Source organism: Gobio gobio (genome assembly GCF_949357685.1).
Source record: "Gobio gobio genome assembly, chromosome: 3".
NCBI classification, from domain to species: Eukaryota; Metazoa; Chordata; class Actinopteri; order Cypriniformes; family Gobionidae; genus Gobio; species Gobio gobio.
Window position 1 is genome coordinate 48,613,006 of NC_137099.1, and position 8,265 is coordinate 48,621,270.

The window sequence follows — 8,265 nt, forward strand, 5'->3', positions numbered from 1 at the left end:
CTGACCCGTCGAGGCATAGACTCCACTAGACCACTGAAGTTGTACTGTTGTATCTGGTACCAAGATGTTAGCAGCAGATCCTTTAAGTCGTGTAAGTTGTGAGGTGGGGCCTCCATGGATCGGACTTTTTTGTTAAGCACATCCCACAGATGCTCGATTGGATTGAGATCTGGGGAACGCTTAGGTAAGGGGTACGTGTCAGAGTAACATCCACATGGATGGCAGGACCCGAGGTTTCCCAGCAGAACATTGCCCAAAGCATCACTGCCTCCGCCGGCTTGCCTTCTTCCCATAGTGCATCCTGGTGCCATGTGTTCCCCAGGTAAGCGCACGCACCCGGCCATCCATGTGATGTAAAAGAAAACGTAACTCATCAGCCCAGGCCACCTTCTTAGTTCTTCCATTGTTCCATGGTCCAGTTCTGATGCTCACGTTTTCACTTTAGGCGGAGGACAGGGGTCAGCAAGGGCACCCTGACTGGTCTGCGGTTATGCAGTCCCATACGCAACAAACTGTGATACACTGTGTATTCTGACACCTTTCTATCGGAACCAGCATTAACTTCTTGAGCAATTTGAGCTACAGGAGCTCATCTGTTTGATCGAATCAAACGGGCCAGCCTTCACTCCCCACGTGCATCAATGAGCCTTGGCGGACAAAATGTTCACTTGCTGCCTAATATATCCCACCCACTAACAGGTGCCATGATGAAGAGATAATCAGTGTTATTCACTTCACCTGTCAGTGGTCATATTTGTTATGCCTGATCGGTATATTTATAGTGATGATAGAGTACTTCATACATTTTAAAGGCTTTTATTAGCAAAAACATTCAATAATATGCAAAAAGTCAATGTTTACATTGTTGACCCTTCTTTATAACCTCTGCAATTTATTCTGGCATGCTGGATATCAGCTTCTGGGACAAATCCTGAATGATGGCGATCCATTCTTGCCTTATTGGTGCTCAGCGTTGATCACAATTTGTGGAATTCTGCCTGTCCACTTGCTTTTTGAGCATTGACCACATGTTCTCTGTAGCATTAAGATACGGGGACTTGACAGGGACACAGATCCAAAAATTTCTATGTAATGATCTCCAAGCCACTTCATTAACACTCTTGCCTTGTTGTGCCATCATACTGGAAAATGCATGGATCATCGCCCAATTCCTCCTGGGGGGATGCTCCAGATGCTTCACTGTTGGCACAACACACGACTCATGGTAGCATTCACCTTTCCTGCAGACAAACAAGAAGTGATTTCTTTTCTGCCCTTCTTGACACCAAGCCATTGTCAAATGTCTTTGCCTCACTGTGCGTGCAGATGCATCTCACCCCGGCTGCCAATATTGAGCAAGCTCTGCACTGGTGGTGACACAATTCCAGCCGTCACAGTCCTGACGCTTGCTGGACATGCTGGTACATCCTGAAGCCTCCTCCACTGCAGTTGAACTTCCCTCCTCGAAGAAAAAATATTAATGCAGCAATTTCCTTCCATTTTGAAGCAATGATGGCTGCACATCTTTCTTTGGAGGTAACCATTGCTAAAACAAGAAAACAATGATTTGAAGCGCGTCCCTCCTTTTATAGCTTTTATGCTCCTATAATCCAATCAGGATGATGGAGAGATTTTACCTGACTACTATTTGTTCACACTTACTTTCCCAAGGTCTGATGATATGACTACTGGAATGATGTTAGCTGGTCATTTTGTGCCAGCGCCAAAAAATGAAAAAAAAATTGGCCCATTTTTTATTTATTTATTTACAGGGGCTGTGCACATTAATAAACACGAATGTGAATGTGCCAGAATTAGCCCAAAGGGCTATTTTTCATCTGCAGACCCTTGACAGAAGTGTTAAAAAGTCAACCTAAAAACAAGAACAAAGCATCAAATATAATACACACAAAAAAAAAAATGAGAGAACGAAAAAAAAGATACCGCAAAAATATGAACAAAAAATATAAAATAAAAACACAGGTACATAATCCCACAGAAAAATTGTTATAAAAATACATTCACATTAACAGAAAAAGTTTATCTAAACATACATTGTGCTACATAAGACTCAGAGGTGAAAAAGGAGTTAAAAAAGAGATAGCGACAGGAGCAAAATATTAAGAAACTAATGTTGAGACAGTGCTGATTTGTAACTAACCTTTTTTTTTTTAGATTACATTTAAAAGAACCATATGTATCCAGATGTATCCAGACCATGAAGCTTATTGCAATTATTTAAAATGCATATGATCACTCTGGACTTCATTTATTCACCTCAGAAAACAGCAAAATGACCAGGTTTTGCATGTGGAATGCAGTAGACATTTTTTTGTGTTGCTACTAGCTAATAAAATAAGAAAAAGATTCAGAAAAATGTATTTCAGAGTAGAAATGTTGCTATTTTCAAAACTAATGGCTGGTAAATTTGAATTAATAATTAAAAATTCATAGCCTACATAAAGAACTTCGTTTTCCAGTATCACATCTCACTCAGTGTGAATAACACACAACGAGCTCTGTTTACAGAGTCCACACACAAACATACACGTTGGGTTTTCATGTTTTATGACATTCCATAAGCATAATGACTGTTATACTGCACAAACTGTAAAGTTATCCCCTTAGACTAACCCTACACCCATCGCACAAAACTTTCTGCATGATTTATAAACCTCAATAAGTCCCCAGGAGTCTGTGTGCATTCAGGTTGAAGGCACCAGGGTAGAAAAACATGAACACACACACACACACACACGCACACGCACACGCACACGCACACACACACACACACTGGGTTTTCCATAGGCATAATGATTTGTATACTGTACAAACTGTATATTCTGTCCCCTAACCCTACCACTAAACCTACCCTGCACAGAAAACTTAAAAAAAACGTGATTTATAAGCTGTTTTCTTCATGGGGACCAAACATGTAAACATTCTAGCCATTTTGTCCCCATAAGGGTTTACCAGGAATACACACACAACACACCACACACTGAAAGTTTTATGACACCTCAGCAGCGTCAGATTGTCACATGGGTTGTTGGGTGGGTTGTTGAGAGTGGATTTTCCAGGAGCTTGATTCGTATTGAGCAACTGCACAAGGGTGGTTCTTGGACCGAGCTGGTTGAGCAGTAAACAGTAGTAGAGCTTAACAGAGGTTTCTGAAAGAGACAAGTGATTCGAGTGTGGGAGGAATGGCGGCGACATCATCAGGACGTGATCGAGGAAATAGTAATCGACTGAAAGCGGGAAATTCAAAAAACATTGGAAATACTGTTTTAGGAGCGGTTGAGCACGACTGCTCCGTGAATGAATCAGACGTAGGTAGGTGGGAGGAAATGGATTACAGTGAAGAAGAAAATGAGGGAATATTGAAGGGAGAGTTTTCAAAAAAGAGAGTCAGACATGTAAAAGGGAATAAAAGAATAAGAAATGAAAATGATGAGATTTCGGAAAGTGAGGAAGAAGGACATGAGCTAAATAAGAAGGAAATGCATGAGAATTTTATAGTCATAATAAGATTCAATGATAAAGATCAAGCAAACATGAAGATAATCAACCCGTTTGTATTAACAAAACATCTGGCAAGTAAGATAGGGGAGATCTTATATGCTAAGGTCCTAAATGATGGAAATCTGTTGGTCAAATGTGCTAATGAAGATCAATTTGAGAAAGCAATCAAAGTAAAAGAGATTGGAAAACTGAAAGTGATAAACACACGAAGGGTGGGAGCACGAAATGGTGGAGGATGCAAAGGAGTGATCTCAGGGGTACCAATGAATGTAGGAATGGAAGAACTTAAGAAACATCTTAAAGGGGGGGAAATTGTGATGGCACACAGATTAAAAACAACAAGAGAAGGAGTGAAAAAGGATAGTGAAACGGTGTTGATTGATTTTGAGGGGGAAAATATGCCAAAAAAGGTATACCTTGGTTATATGAGTTACCCAGTGAGAATATATGTACCAAAACCATTGAGGTGTTTTAACTGTCAGAGGTTTGGACACATAGCCAATAACTGTAAAGAGAAGAAGAGATGTGCTAGATGTGGGGGCGAGCATGACTTTGGAAAATGTGGAACAGGAGTACAACCAAAATGTTGTAATTGTGGAGGAAGCCATAATGTGGCATATGGAGGATGTGAGGTGATGAGACAGGAAAACAAAATCCAGAAAATAAGAGTTGAAAGAAGGATCACTTATGCAGAAGCAGCAAGAGTACACGGTAATATCACCATAGAACAAACAGAATTGGGGGTGGAAGAACAACAACAAAGAACATGTGATAAGATTTATGTGGACAAAAAGGACTTGGTGACGTTTATTGCAGGAGTGATAAACAGTACAGCTGAAGTTAAATCAAAAAATGATAAAATACAGCTGGTTGTCAAAGCAGCAGTAAATCATTTAGGACTAGTGGGACTGACGTGGGAAGAAGTGAGGGAGAACCTCACCAATCAGTCAAGCCAGGAAGCACCATGTATTGGTTAATATTAATGGTTATCATCTTACAATGGAATGCAAGAAGTTTACTGGCCAATGGCCAGGAATTCAAACATTTCATTAAAGACAGGAAAATAAATCCAGATGTAGTGTGTATCCAGGAAACTTGGTTAAAACCAAATTTAGAGTTTGTGATTCATGGATATATAGGTATAAGAAATGATAGAGAAAATGGGGGACGGGGAGGAGGAGGAGGATGTGCTACATTTATTAAGCAAGATGTTCCATATAGGGTACTGGAAAAGGGAGAGGATCTAGAATACATTAAGGTAGTATTGTGGGAAAGAGGGGAGGAAGTGGTTATAATAAACTACTATAATCCTTGCAAAAGGTTGGAAGTAGATAAGTTATTAAGGATACAAGGAAATAATAGACACAAAGTAATATGGTGTGCAGATTTTAATGCTCACAGTAAAATATGGGGGGGTTCACATACAGATGTAAATGGAAGAGTAATAGAAGATTTAATGGATGATAAGGAATTAGTGTGTTTAAATGACGGAAGTGGAACAAGAATAAACATAACAACAGGAAATGAATCGGCATTAGATATTACACTAGTGTCTAATCCCTTGGCTGGAATAAGTAACTGGCATGTTTGGAATGATACTACAGTGGGCAGCGATCACTACCCAGTATCATGCTCAGTGGGAGAGCGAGTGGAAATAAGACCAGGTGAAGGAATACCAAAATGGGGTTTAAGAAGAGCAGATTGGGTAAAATTCCAGCAATTAAGTGAGGAATCATTTTCAAGGATAGACATATCTGGAAGTATAGACGAAACAAACAAACAAATAACATCAGCCATTATTATGGCAGCAGGTGGATCTATTCCCAGGAGTAAACAAAGGAGGATTAAAAAACTGGTACCATGGTGGACAGAAGAGTGCCGTCAAGCTGTTAAAAACAGGAATAGAGCATTTAAACTAGTTAAAAACACCCATAATATGCAGCATTTGATTCAGTATAAAAAGGCACAGGCTAATGTGAGAAGAACAGTGCGTCAAGCTAAAAGGGCAAGTTGGAGGAAATTTTGCAATGAAATAGGAAGATCAACACCTGTAAGTGAGGTTTGGGGAATGATAAAAAGGATGGGTGGAGTAAGGAGGGAATGGGAAATTCCAGTTATAATAACTGAGGAAGGTACAGCAATCTCCAATAAGGATAAGGTTGAAATAATGGCAAAAGCATTTGTAAAAATTCACAGTTCAGATAACTTGTCAGAAGTAAGTAAAATGAGAAAGGAAAGAACTAAGAATGAGTATCCAGGTGTGTTAGACTGGAAGGAGAAAACTGATGATAAAATTGATGAACCTTTTAATATGGCAGAGTTGATGAGAGCAATAAATAAAGCTAAACCAACATCTCCAGGAAAAGATCAGATATGCTACGTGATGATAAAACATCTAGGGAAAGGAGCGCTCTTAAAGTTGCTGCACCTTTATAACAGAGTGTGGGAGGAGGGAAGATTACCGAATGCATGGAAAGAAGCAGTAGTCATTCCAGTAAGAAAACCTGGCAAGGATCCTTCTAAACCCACAAGTTATAGGCCAATAGCATTAACATCAAATGTATGCAAAATTATGGAAAGTATGATAATAGAAAGGTTATCATATGTACTAGGAAAAAGTAGAAAGCTAGCAAACTATCAAAGTGGTTTTAGGAAAGGGAGGAGTACCATGGATTCGGTCATAAGACTAGAAAATGAAATAAGAAAGGCTCAGGCAAATAAGGAATCAGTCATTACAGTGTTTTTTGATATAGAAAAAGCTTATGACATGATGTGGAAGGAAGGATTGTTGATAAAGTTGCACTTGATGGGTGTAGGTGGAAGAGTTTTTAATTGGATAAAGAATTTTTTGTTTGGAAGAAAAATTGAAGTACGAATAGGGTCAGTCGTATCAAATCAGTTCGATGTGGACAATGGAACACCTCAAGGCAGTGTGATAAGTCCGCTACTTTTTATCATCATGATTGATGATGTCTTTACAAAGGTGCCAATGGACATAGGGAGGTCTCTGTTTGCGGATGATGGGGCTTTGTGGAAAAGGGGAAGGAATATAGAGCATGCAATCAGGAAAGTACAAGGAGCAATTGATGAAGTGGTGGAGTGGGGATATGATTGGGGGTTTAAGTTCTCAATAGAAAAAACTCAAACAGTCTTTTTCACCAAGAAACAAATCCAGGAAGGGATGAAGTTAAGTATGTATGAGAAAGAATTAGAAAGGGTTGGAACATTCAAATTTTTGGGAATTATTTTCGATTCACGGTTAACATGGGCAGATCATATAAAGAAAATAGAAGGAAAATGCAAAAAAGTAATTAATGTGATGAGATGTTTGACAGGTAGGGAATGGGGAGCTAGTTGCTCTGCATTAAAAACAATATATGTGGCATTGATTAGATCAGTATTGGATTATGGCAGTGTAGCTTATGGGTCAGCAGCCAAATATCTTTTAAAGAAACTAGATGTGATTCAGGCTCAGGCATTAAGAGTTTGTAGTGGCGCTTTTAAAACTTCACCAATACCTGCACTGCAGGTAGAAATGGGAGAAATGCCGTTAGCATTAAGAAGGAGGCAGCTGATGACAAATTATTGGGCTAATTTGCAGGGTCATAATGATTGCCACCCCACTAAAGTAGTGTTGCAGGAGACATGGGAGAATGCAAGATATAACGGAGATAATTTTAGTAGAATAGGCAATGAGGTAGCAAGAGAATTTGGAGTATTTTATATGAAGATGAGCCATACTGTAGTATATCCGATGGTGGCTCCATGGTTACTAGTTTGGCCTGATATTGACTGGTATTTGTTGGAATTAAAAAGGAAAGATAAAGATCAAACAGATTTGGTAAATGCATTTAAGTACCGTATAAATAAAGATTATAAAGAATTTGTACATGTGTATACGGATGGTTCTAAGAAACCTGAGACAGGAGTGACAGGGTATGCGGTGGCAATACCTGCTAAAGGAATAGGAATTAATAGAAGAACATCAGATTTTTTAGGAGTATATACAGTGGAAATGGTGGCAGTATTAGTTGCGTTAAGGTGGGTGGAAAAAACAAGACAAGAAAGGGTTCTGATATGCTCCGATTCATCCTCAGTCCTTGAGAGTTTAAGGTCTTTTCACTCAAAAAGCCGTCAAGATGTATTATATGAAGTCCTTCAGTCAGTAACAAGGATTACAAATCAAGGAGGACAGGTACAATTTATGTGGGTTCCAGCACATGTAGGGGTAAAAGGGAATGAGCAGGTGGATGAATTGGCAAAGAGGGCTTTAAAGAAGGGAAATATAGAAATGCAAATTAAAATAAGTAAAGCAGAGGTCAAAAGTATCATCTGGGAAAAAACTAACCAAATTTGGCAAGAAAGGTGGGACAGAGAGGAGAAAGGAAGGCATTTATATCAAATTCAAAAGAGTGTAAAAATAACTAGGATAGGTGGGGGGCACAGGAGAGAGGAAATAGTATTGACAAGGTTAAGGCTGGGGCATGGTGCTCTAAACAAATCACTGAAAATTATAGGAAAACACGAGACAGGCTTGTGTGAGTGGTGTCAGGAAGAGGAGTCAGTGGAACACATAATTATAAGATGTAGGAGGTATGAGGTACAGAGAGTGATAATGAGGAATAATTTGAGGGAATTAGGGGTGCAGGAATTAACATTAAAAGGAGTGTTGAACATAGGTGACAGAGCACAGGTTAGGATATTGTTAACTTTCTTAAGGGAAACTGGTTTGTTTCATAGGTT